Genomic DNA, 12,852 nt, shown 5'->3' with positions numbered 1-12,852 from the left:
ATCATGGGTTTCGTTTTGGCATAGAGGAAAAACAAAGAAGCACAAAATCGAATGCTCTCCGTTTTAAACTAAATTTTATTGGGAAATATATTGGGAATTAAGTAGAATAAAAGACTCACATGGTATGGCACTATAAATAGTGCAAATAAAAAACGCTCGTCTCAATGAAGATCCAAGCTGGCTGCCGGTTTCCTGGTTGCTTGTGAAGTCTCCGCCCCATACCTAGTAGTAGGTGGTAGCCACCCCTACTGACAAAGTCAAGTTAATGACGATACGAGTATTGGGGGGGGGGGGGGGGGGAGCCTGCTGTCGGATGTCTCCCCGCTCATTATACTGATGAGAGATGGGAGTATTTCAATTGCGCTTGTCTGGCTCGCACAGCCTTGATGTGCCTTTTAATGTGACTCTGTTACTTTGTAATTTGTTACACGGAGAGCACTAGAGCTGTCCCATTTTTTGTCTTCTACTGGAGACAAAGCTAAGGGGATACATGATTGGAGATTGAAGGATCATCGGCCAGTCGTCATCCTTAGGAATATATCCCTCTTTGGGAACGGTTATTTCTGACCCACTGGTAACGCAGGGGTCAGAACAGGAGGTGAGCAGCCACTTTTTATTAGTGAAGGATTGCACCTCAGAAGATTCACTTTCAAGCACTGGCACTTTTCTATTTTGTGATATTTTTGGTCATTTTGCACACTTTTATAGCACAGGATTTTTATATTTATATATATACTCTTTGAAAGACTTTTTCAATATTTATTCACTTTTTTTCACTATTTGTATTTATTCAAATTTTAATGGAATATTATTTATTTCACTTAGATTTACTTATATTTTATACATACACACACTCTCAAGTGGTGTTGCACTCTTTTGGATGAGTTTTTTTATTTTACATGTAAATAAACCTGCAATGCGCTCTACCAAAATGAAAAAGTTCTTGTAATTTTAAACAGGTGAAATTATAAAAAAAATAAAAAAAGTTACATCTTTTTTTTCCCTTCTCTCTTTACAGCAACACTATTTATTTTATTTTTTTTAAACAAACACTGCCGGTTCACACTACTCTGACTTGACAGGCGACTTGATCGCCTGACAAGTCGTGCTCCATTCTGTGCAATGGGAACCGTTCTAATAGGAGCGACTCAAGTCTGATTTCCTAAGACTCGGTAGCTGCCAGGTACACCCTAATCGCCAGGAACCACATCCAAGGCATGCAAATCAATTTCCTTTGGATGTTTTGGCTTGCGACACAGGGAAGGCAACACGTCTTCATTCAAATGAAAATCAGAGACAACCTTTGGCAGGAATGACGGACATGGGCGAGGAACCACCTTATCTCTGTGAACCACCTAGTAAGGTGGATAGGAGAACGCCGCCAATTCCGACATCCTGCACGCAGAGGTGATAGCCACCAAAAAGGCCACCATCTGGGACAGCGCAAGCAGGGGAAACTTTGGAAGATTCTCAAAATGAGGATTCTGGAGGACTGAGAGCACCAAATTTAGGTCCCAAGGTAGTAACGCAGACTGCACTCGAGGAGTCAAGTGCAGAACTCCCTGAATAAAAGTACACACTAAGGAGTGTGTGGCAAAGGGTCGTTGAAAAAAAGACCGCCAAGGCCGACACCTTGCCCTTGATAGTACTCAAGGCCAGTTTCTGTTCAACCCACCGTTGAAGTAAGGTCAAGATCAGAGCCACCAAATAAGAGCGAGGATGAACCCCAAGGAGGCTCACACCACGCGATGTACGTCTTCCACGTACGATGGTAGATCTTCCTAGAAGTAGATTTCCTACCTTTTTAACAGTGTTGGAATCACCGACTCGGACAAACCTCTATCCTTCTGCACCTGGCGTTAAACAGCCAAGCTGTCAAAGCCAGCAACTGTAAAGCAGGATGGAAGATTGGCCCTTGGGACAGCAGATCCTCCCTGAGAGGAAGCTTCCAAGGAACGTTGGAGACCAGCCAAACAAGATCGGTGTAGCAAGCCCATCAAGACCAGTCCAGGACCATTAAGATGACCGGAGTCCCTTCTGCCTCGATCCTGCGTAGAAGTCTTGGCAGAAGCTTGAGAGGAGTGAAGCCGTAAATCAGACAATACTGACCCCACTGAGCCACCAGCCTGTCTGTGGGGTCCGCCAGAGGATCCAGTAACCGAGCCACAAACATCTGCACCTTTCTGTTGATGCCAACAGATCCACCCCGGGGATGCCCAACCGGAGACACAACTAATTAAACACCTGCAGAAGGGGCCACTCCCTTTGGTCTAGCGCCTGCTGACTGAGGTAATCCGCCTGCCAGTTTTCCACCTCGGGAATGTGTACGGTGGAAAGGACTGGAACTAAATGTTCTGCCCACCTTAGAATGCCCGCTACCTCCAGAGCCGCAGGGACACTTCTTGTCCCCCCCCCCCCGGTGATAGACATAAACCACGGCCGTGGCACTGTCCAATTTATTGTGCACTGGAAATCCCTGAAGACGATCCGTCTAATCTTCCAGGTACAGTCTGATCGCTCGGAATTTCAGGAAATTGATCAGTAGTCTGGGCTCTTCCAGTGTCCAGACCACCTGAGCAGAGTTTTTGCAGAGGACGCCTCCCCAGCCGGACAGGCTGGCATCCATGGTGACCACTGTCCAACACAAGGGAAGGAAGGATTTGCCCAGGCGAAGGGCCAGAGAACAAAGCCACCATATCAGGGACTTTTTCATTCCTCAGCTCTGCCGGATCGGATTGTACAGAGACTGCAGATTCTTGTCCCATTTGCCCAGAATCTCCCTTTGCAGGGACCTCATATGGAACTGTGCAAAATGGAACCGCCTCGAAGGTAGACACCATTAGGCCCAGCACCTGCATGCAAGTCCATGGGGATGACCATCTGCTGGACAGCAGGAGACTAATTGCAGCCTGCAATTTCTGGAGTTTGTCCAGAGGAAGGAGCACTCTGGCAAAAGGCAGAGTCCAGAGTAAGACCCAGATAGTCCAGCTTTGTGGACGGAACCAGAGCAGACTTCTGAAAATTCTGAATCCAGCCAAACTCTCTCAGAGTTCGTATGGTGATCTCCAGGTTTTCCACCAGAGCAGTAGGAGACTCTGCTCACAAAAGGAGGTCATTCAAGTAGCCCAGTACAGGGATCCCCCATTGGCGTAACAATGCTAGCACCGAGGCCAACACTTTTGTGAAGACCCGAGGAGCGGAGATGAGAGCAAAAGGATAAACGTCACAAACTGATAATGCTCCTCTCCCACGGCAAAGTGGAGTAAGCGCAGGTGACCAGCGCATATTGGAATGTGAAGGTAAGCGTCCTTGATGTCGACAGAGGCAAGAAAATCCCCCTGATGCGAATGGGCTCCATTTTGAACTTCTGCACCCGTACAAAGCAGTTCAGCGCCTTGAGGTCAGGGATTTGACACACCTTGCCTTCCTTACTGGGAACTGTAAACAGGTTTGAGTAAAATCCCTGAAAACGTTCTAATGTTGGAACCGGGACAATAACCCCTTGAAGTAATAGGTCTTACACCGCCCCAAAAAGACCCTGTAAGCGGTCCTGGGACAGGCGCAAGTTGGAAGGAAAGAACCTTTCCGGAGGGTAAGAACGAAACTTAATCATAGATCCCTGATACAGGCGAGGGCGCACCTTCATGCTGAAGGAGCCTTGTCCATGGGTCTGGAGAAGCCCACTCTCGACTTGACTTACAAAGTTCGCTTGGATCCACCAGAGGAGGTCCTGAAAGGCTTTGATCCCTTGTCAGTCGCCCCCGAGGGACAAAAAAAAAAAAAAAAAAACACTTATGAGCTGAGAAGGATGGCCCACATCTACAACTAAGGTCCTTGCCTTTACTAGCCTGCGGAAGAAAGATACTTTTCCCCCCTGTGAGACCCTTAACAAGGTCATCCAGGGTAGCTCCAAAAAGGCAATCTCCTTGAAAAGGAAGACCAGTCAGGGCCTTGTTAGAAGTCTGGTCCACAGACCAGCATTTGAGGCAAAAAATATGCCGAAGGACCACTGCTGAAACAGTCTAGCAACTAGGGGAGCCGCTTCCCAAGAGGCATCACAGAAACTGCAGTCCCTGGACCAACTGGTCCACCAGCTTAGCAAAGGCAGGGGGGAGCTGCTCCCCCTCCAGGTCACGGCGTAAAAGCTTAGCCCACTCGGCAAGAGTTTGTGACACCAGTGCAATGGTAAATATCGGTCTCAGTGCTGAACCAGCCACAGTGTACATATTGCGGGCCAGCCCCTGTCCAGTGGGGCTAACAGCGCGGCTAACAGCACAGAGCAGAGGTCTGCGTGCACTCGCTGGCCAGACTGGGGTGACCACTGGACCTAGATTATCCAGCCTGTCACCCAGTCCGGCAGTTGACTGTAGGTCTCTCAGGAAAAAAAAAAAAAAAAAAAATCCATCTAAAAAGAGAAAAAAAAAATCCATCTAAAAAGAGAAAAAAAAAATCCATCTAAAAAGAGAAAAAAAAAAAAAAAAAAAATTGCCAGGACCAGAGATCATAACAAGGAATTAGGTCCGTACCTCTGACTAGGTAGAAGAAAAAGAAAAAAAAAACACGCAGTATCTGTAGCAGTGAGGGGAGTATACTCTCTGGGACTGCCCATAGGCATAGTCAAACTTTTTTTTCTGCCTATAGTCCTACTCCCCCCCCCCCCCCAAAAAAAAAAAAAAGTATGTATTGTATTACTTTATACATTTTTATATTTAAAATAAGAAATGTAATACGAAATGTAAAAATGGATTTGGTCTGTTAGGGGGTGTACTATTGAAATGGTTAAACACAACACAGCTCTGGCAGTTCCAAAAGGTTTTGGGCTCACACAGTCTCTACATTTTGAGTGGACTCTTCCTCCCCCAACAGCACACAAGTCTGACTCTCTACCCAAAAGGTGGGATTCATAATATAGTGGTTCCAGGAATGCATGAAAAATCGCATGCATTCCCTGACCCACAGGGAAAACACGTTGCTCTTTAGCAGGTGTGCCATTCATTCTTAACGGCACCCACATGCATCACAAAGTGCAGTGTGTTTCCGGGTGTGTAAAAACCGGATGGTGCCATAGCACCATGCAGTTGTGTTTATGAAAAAAGTGTTGGGGACAACTCCTCCTCCTCCACCTCTTCCCTTCCAGAGCTTCCCGCAGGTAAAGAAGCCCCATGAATGGACTGCTGTGCTTGCATAAACGCAGTATGCAGGACTTGCAATAGTGTGAACCTAGCCTAAAGGCTCGTACACACTTGACGAAAATCGGACGAAATATCCTCCGATTTTTCTCTCATGCTCTGTGGTCATAACAGTTTTTAGTTGACAGTGCATAATGTTCACTAAATTTCTCGTCCGATTTTTTTTTTTTTTGGGGACATTTGTTCCTAGACTTCCGGGTCGTCAGCAACTTCAGATCATGCGTGGTCTTTCGTATCCGATTTTTTGCGGACGTACTGCATACACATTAAACCAAAATTGGTCGTATGGGGACGGACGATAACAATTTTTGGTGTTTGTCCCTCCGTTTTTTTTTCGTTGAAAATGTCGGCATCGGCTGCTGAAATTTGTGTACACACTAGCCGAAAATCGTACAATTTTACCTCGGACGGGAATTTTCAGCAGATTTTCTACTAGTGTGTACCCCACTTGACTTAGAGAGCCTGACTTTATTACATATCTGTGGCTAAAAACAAAAACTGCAGTGGGGGTCTTATCTGAGGAATATTCTGGGCACTACATTACAGCTTGCTAAGGGCTACAGCTTGTGTTTTCTAAAGCCATTTGACACAATACCTTGTGCTTTATTTTACAGTTAAGCATTCATCTACAATATTTAATAATAAGCCCAACTTAGATGCTCTGGCTGTACTACCAATGATTTATTTAGCATCCTTTATGAGCATTTTCTTTACAACACAAAAAGACAGAAATCTTACCATTTTTGTCTATTCTATTTTATATTTGTCCCAGGTGACAAAGAATATTGTAAGGCTCGCACAAAAGAAAAAGATGGGGTATCAAATAGCTTCACTTAAGATTCCAAAGGCAGCATGCTGTCCACGATTATAGACATTGCGAGACCCCAGTGAGCTGGATTTATGGCCCCATCTTCAAGGTGAACCTTTCATCTTTTATGTACTGTTACATGACATACGCTCTGAAGCGCTGATTGAGGAGAGATTTGCTCATGGCAAGAGCGTTTTAATATAGATGCTTTCAAATACTGCCAGCATTGTCACACTAAATAAATGCAAAAGATACACCAAGGGGACATTTCAATGCAAAATAGCACAGGTAACAGTCACTTCCCAATTACTAGACTGAAAATGTCCTTGGCATGTGTTTACAGGCACCCAAACTGTGAAACATATTAGAACTACAAAGATATGGTTTCATCAACCACATCTAAATAAATTTGAAAAAATGTTTTATTTTGCATTAATGTTTCAAGCTCGGTTCGGTCAATAGTTGCATGCTCTGACATTTAGAGCAGTGAGCATGAACCTTACATTTAAAGATTTGGACAGTAACTGGATGTCGGGCTGAAAACGGAGAGGTCAGAGTCTAGGATTACACCTAGTGGTGTGACATCAATAACAACATGTCAATTAGTAAATTAGTGATGGGAAACTGAAGGAGAAAGCTAAAGAGTACAGCGATAGTCTTCAATGAATGTAACTATTTTAACAATTTCCCTAAAGGATTAATACAGTATTCTGTAGATAGATTTGTGTGTCATCGGTATAGAGAACTTTGGATGAATTCTAAAACTATGAACTCACCAAGGGAGGAGGTGAAAATAGATAATAGAAGGGGTCCAAGGACAGAGCCTTGGGTGACCCCTATAGAAAAGAGGAAGAGCAGAGCAGGATGTAGAGTTTTAGAAAGAGCACTTAAATAGGTAGGAGTAGAACCAAAAAAGAGCAGAGTCCTGAAAGCCAAAAGGAGTGTTTTGAGGAGAAGCAGGTGGTCAGCTGTGTCAAAAAGCAGCAGAAAGGTCTAATGGTACGAGTACTGAGTAGTGGCCATTGGATTTAACAGTAAATTGCAAGTGGGTTTTGGAAGAACAGCAAAGGGTCAAGCTGATTTTTGTCAGTGAGACAGCAGCTTACACAATTGTAGACTAGGTCAGTGAGCTTAAGGGGGCCTCAAATACATCCCCTGAAATCACCAAATGTTACCAAAGCGGATATCAGATCCCTGCCCTCCTCACCAACTCTAACAAGGGACTGGCCAATCTCACACCGCACTGTCACTTGCGCAACAATGCCACTCTTAGCTGCACTCTGCACAAAGATTTTCCAGCTTGCAGAACCCAATGTAGGTGCCAGCAGCCTGAGGGTGATTGTCACTCAGTGGCGTAGCGTGGGTTGTCAGCGCCCGGGGCAAGGCAAGTAATTTGCGCCCCCTAACCCATGGAATTTTAGCAGTACCTGAATCTTTTATGGAGAGTAGTGCACCACATAGTAGCTACCTACATTGTCATCCCTGTGGGATGGTGTGTCCTCCAGGAGGTGCAGGAAGATGGTGGCAGGAGACGTGAAACAGCAAGTGGAAGTCCCCTGGACCTTGCACACATCACCCCAAAACCTGCATCTTCCCATTTCAGATCCCCACAAATCCTGCACCTTTCCATCTTAGATCAATCCAAATCTCTTTACCATCAGAATTCAGATCAGCTCTGACTTCTGCACCTTTACTTCTGAAATCAGCCCAAATCCTGCGAAATAGACCTCGGAACACTTCGATTCCTGCATCTTTACCCTTCCAATCAGTCCCAATTCTTGTACCTTCACACCTCAGATCACCCCGATTCCTGCACCTTCACACCATAGATCAGCCCCAATTCTTGCACCTTCACACCTCAGATCAGCCCCAATTCCTGCACTATCACACCTCAGATCACCCCAATTCCTGCACTATCACACCTCAGATCACCCCAATTCCTGCACTATCACACCTCAGATCAGCCCCAATTGCTGCACTATCACACCTCAGATCAGCCCCAATTCCTGCACTATCACACCTCAGATTAGCCCGTAATTCCTGCACCTTCATACCTCAGATCACCCCAATTCCTGTACCTTCACACCTCAAATCAGCCCCAATTCCTGCACCTTCAAACCTCAGATCAGCTCTCAATTCCTGCACCTTCACACCTCAGATGAGCCCGAATTCCTGCACTTTCACACCTCAGATCACCCCAATTCCTGTAACTTCACATCTCATATCAGCCCCAATTCCTGCACCTTCACACCTCAGATCAGCCCGCAATTCCTGCACCTTCACACTTCAGATCAGCCCCAATTCCTGCACCTACACCCCTCATATCACCCCAATTCTTGCACATTCACACCTCAGATAACCCCAATTCCTGCACATTCACACCTCAGATAACCCCAATTCATGCACCCTCACACCTAACACCAGTCCCAATTCCTGCACCTACACACCTCATATATTCCCCAATTCCTGCACCTACACACCTCAGATATTCCCCAATTCCTGCACCTTCATACCTCAGATCACCCCAATTCCTGCACCTTCGCACCTCATATCAGCCCCAATTCCTGCACCCTCACACCTCATATCAGCCCCAATTCCTGCACCTTCATACCTCATATCAGCCCCAACTCCTGCACCTTCATATCTCAGATGACCCCAATCCCTGCACCTTCACACCTCATATCAGCCCCAATTCCTGCACCTTCACGCCTCATATCACCCCAATTCCTGCACCTTCACACCTCATATCACTCCAATTCCTGCACCTACACACTTAAGATAAGCCCCAATTCCTGCACCTTCACAACTCAGATCACCCCAGTTCCTACCTCTATACCTCATATCACCCCAATTCCTGCATATTTATACCTCAGATCACCCAAATTCCTGCACCTGCGGCTATAGAAACAGATTGGCTGTGTGCAGGGGAAGAGCCGCTAAGCTGCATGTCCCATGGCAAGCCTGGGTGTAGTCTGAGGATGTGGAGTGGAGCTTACCAGCTTTCATGCAGGGGTGCGGCATGGTACACCACCCCCTAGATCTGGCTATCTGCTGCTTCAATTTTGGCTTATGCAAGCCAAGTGAGGTGGGCGGGAACGGAGGCAGGAGGGCAATGAGGTGATCCCAGCTGTGCTCCCTCTTGTGCCCGCCAGCTTTGCTGCAGTGTGGGAGTGTGTCCCAGGGAACCCTTGTGTACCCGCAATAATATATGCTGGGTGCCATTTCTGGCACAAATGCCGAGGTTGCCAACCTCTGATCTAGAAGTTCCCAGTGTCCCCTAGCAGACAAGGGGTATGTTCAGATGGACCATTTGAAGCTCACCCTGCTCTTGGCTGGTCGCTGGTTCTCCTCCTATTCCTTCTTCAAGGGAACTAAGGGTTTGGCATGAATGTATTGTTTGCTCTTTGACAACAACCCTAACATGACATGGAAAGCTGTGTAACATCAGCTAGTAAGTCACAAGGTGAGAGGCTGCAGCAAGGGATGATCTGTGTCATACATTTGTGAACACAGCAAAGAACTGCACAGGCACCAGGAATTACAGGATTGTGTTATCTCTGAGCTGGAATATCTGTCCGGGAAGTAGATTGTGACCCTGGATCATGCCTTCAGATAAATGCAATGTCAGGGGGGGTCCTGTGATCTCTGTGAGAGGCAATAAATATCTGGATGTGATACAATGACACAACACTTAGAATGCTGCAATCAGTGTGAAAAAAATACATCGCATGACAGGTTCTCTTTAGCAGTATTTCCAGTATAGAGCGACAGCAGTCTCTTCTTCTAGTCAGAAACATGCAGAAAACCTGTCCTGAGAGAATTATGGGGGGTGCCATTCCTGACTGCCTCTGAAAGTGCTCCCAGTAAATGCTCTCAATCTTGCTGTCTAGGAGTGTAACATGGTCAGCAGAGTCTGCTTGTTGTTTACTAGATTCCTGATTACATGGACTCTAGTAAACAGCAGTCTGCAGAAGTATAGAAAAAGTATGCCCAGCGACCAGCCACTAAAATAGGATTGTGGGAAGACATGTCCCCCCTCCTTTTAATTCAATTTCCCAGTCATTGCTGAGCCTGGTCCTCTCCATCCAGCCCAGCATGACAGCGCACAGCCACCACTCACCTGGGCTCTTCTTTTCTCCCATGCTGAGTGCAGGGAGGGGACGAGATTTGGAGCCTGAAGCCCACCCAGCCAGCAGTGAGTCCTGAATAGTGAGGCAGGAGCAAGAGGCTGCACCAACCACAATCACAGCCAGCTCCGCCCGCCCCCAAAGCAACACATGACAGAGTGCAGCCAATCACAGAGGGCTTCAGCTAAGCCCAGACAGGCAGGGAACATTATAGAGAGCCGCGGTGTCAGGGAGCACAACAGGGCACACTCTGGAGTCGGGACAGCGGGAGTCAGGACTTTTCTGCGCCCCTCTAGATATTGCGCCTGGTGCCATCCGCACCGACAGCACCCCCCATGCTACGCCACTGTTGTCACTGGGCTACAGTAATTGAACAATTAATCCTTTAAACTCCAAAACTGCCATCAGAAAGCTTTTGGGCCGATCAACAATATTAGCAAGAACAACTGTGAAAAATAAAATGTCTGTACACACACGGCCAACCACAGACAGGTATATTTAGAGATTTATTGCATACAGTAGCGCTCTTCAAGAAACAGGGATTCATTTAGTTTGCGTTAAAGATAGTTTTGACACTTTTCAAAAGAAGGTTTAATAATAAAAAGGTCAAATTGGTGCAAATAAAATATGTACAGAAAAAAAAAAGGGTGTTAAAAAGGTTTTAGCAGAGTTCAGTCGATAAGCCAGGTATGATCGGTTTTCAAACTTAACAGATGTTTCTGATTTGATGGTAAATGAGAAATGCCAACTGTCTTGGCATCAACGAGGTGCTGACAGAGGCCATCTAACCAATTAAGCCTCTGAGGAGTGGCCATGGGATGTCTTGGGTTTAATGACAGTATCATCGCCCTCCCTTACACACAGTTTTATACCACTATTAATATTTTCCAATATGTATCGGTTGCATTCTTGAAACTGATAGATTATTGTTCAGCATTGAATTTTGTGTCCAGAGATACTAAACACAGGGTATCAGAGAAGTTTGTCACCCAGGAAGTATCTGACTGCTATATTTGCTTCTGTATGTGCTAGCTTTGTCATGTATGACCTTGAGTATGATATTTCCCATTCAAATACATACCCATTATGAACAGGTCATGTTCCTGTCTGATTTTATGAATCGGGTGTGGATTTGTTAAGTTATCAATTCGGGTAGAGGTCTCTGAAGGGTCACTTCTCGGCCCTAAATGCCTTTTAGGAACCCCATGATTGATTTGGTCATAGCTTTATGATAGGCCTGGTCAGCAGAAACAGACCTCCTGCCAGAACTCAATTAGCTCTGCAAATCAGCTCAATCAGCTCTGCAAAGGCCAAAGTGCTGGTTTCTGTTGTCCCCAAGTAGGGATAACAGGCTCTTCTGAAGTGTGTTAAAGTTCAGTCTATGGATTCCATGAATTGAAAGAAGAGGAGGGGGGACAAGATCACTGCAATTTTGACAAACATTGCTGAGACCTCAAAAAAATGGATGTCGCATACAGTTTTGTAGGGGCTCAATGCACACAACCATTACACCAAATGACTGCACATAATGTTCAATATATGGAATGCTTGAGAAGACTGTCAGAAACTGCAGACCTAATAGAAAAAGAGGAAATGAAAGTCAGAGTGTGGACATTCTATTTTTTTGGCTGGAAAATGCTGCAGAAGAAAATACGAAACTGGGAACACGCTACATGAGGCTAGTCTATGATCTCTAGATCAACGCTATATGCTAACCAATGTTACCACAACAGAATGCTGAAGTCCAAGGGCCGCACATCATATGCCAGGTTGGACACCAGGGGACTAAGTGTTCCAGGATTTTGGAGGTACAGTGGGTACGGAAAGTATTCAGACCCCCTTAAATTTTTCACTCTTTGTTATATTGCAGCCATTTGCTAAAATCATTTAGGTTCATTCTTCTTCCTCATGAATGTACACATAGCACCCCATACTGACAGAAAACTACAGAATTGTTGACATTGTTGCAGATTTATTAAAAAAGAAAAACTGAAATATCACATGGTCCTAAGTATTCAGACCCTTTGCTGTGACACTCATATATTTAACTCAGGTGCTTTCCATTTCTTCTGATCATCCTTGAGATGGTTCTACACCTTCATTTGAGTCCAGCTGTGTTTGATTATACTGATTGGACTTGATTAGGAAAGCCACACACCTGTCTATATAAGACCTTCCAGATCACAACGCATGTCAGAGCAAATGAGAATCATGAGGTCAAAAGAACTGCCTGAAGAGCTCAGAGACAGAATTGTGGCAAGGCACAGATCTGGCCAAGGTTACAAAAAGATTTCTGCTGCACTTAAGGTTCCTAAGAGCACAGTGGCCTCCATAATCCTCAAATGGAAGACGTTTGGGATGACCAGAACCCTTCCTAGAGCTGGCCGTCCGGCCAAACTGAGCTATCGGGGGAGAAGAGCCATGGTGAGAGAGGTAAAGAAGAACCCAAAGATCACTGTGGCTGAGCTCCAGAGATACAGTCAGGAGATGGGAGAAAGTTGTAGAAAGTCAACCATCACTGCAGCCCTCCACCAGTCGGGGCTTTATGGCAGAGTGGCCCGACGGAAGCCTCTCCTCAGTGTAAGACACATGAAAGCCCGCATGGAGTTTGCTAAAAAACACCTGAAGGACTCCAAGATGGTGAGAAATAAGATTCTCTGGTCTGATGAGACCAAAATAGAACTTTTTGGCCTTAATTCTAAGCGGTATGTGTGGAGAAAACCAGGCA

The 12,852-nt window shown here is 45.7% G+C and overlaps 1 protein-coding gene across 1 annotated transcript in view; it reads right to left on the bottom strand.

Annotated features, from left to right (window-relative positions):
- The window catches only part of PRELID2 (PRELI domain containing 2), a 201,437-nt gene that overhangs the window by 147,651 nt on the left and 40,934 nt on the right, over positions 1 to 12,852 (bottom strand). The window lies entirely within an intron of this gene.

This window comes from Pelophylax lessonae (genome assembly GCF_965119305.1).
Source record: "Pelophylax lessonae genome assembly, chromosome: 4".
NCBI classification, from domain to species: domain Eukaryota; kingdom Metazoa; phylum Chordata; class Amphibia; order Anura; family Ranidae; genus Pelophylax; species Pelophylax lessonae.
Note: the sequence above shows the minus strand (reverse complement) of the source record. Positions and strands in the feature narration are given on the sequence as shown.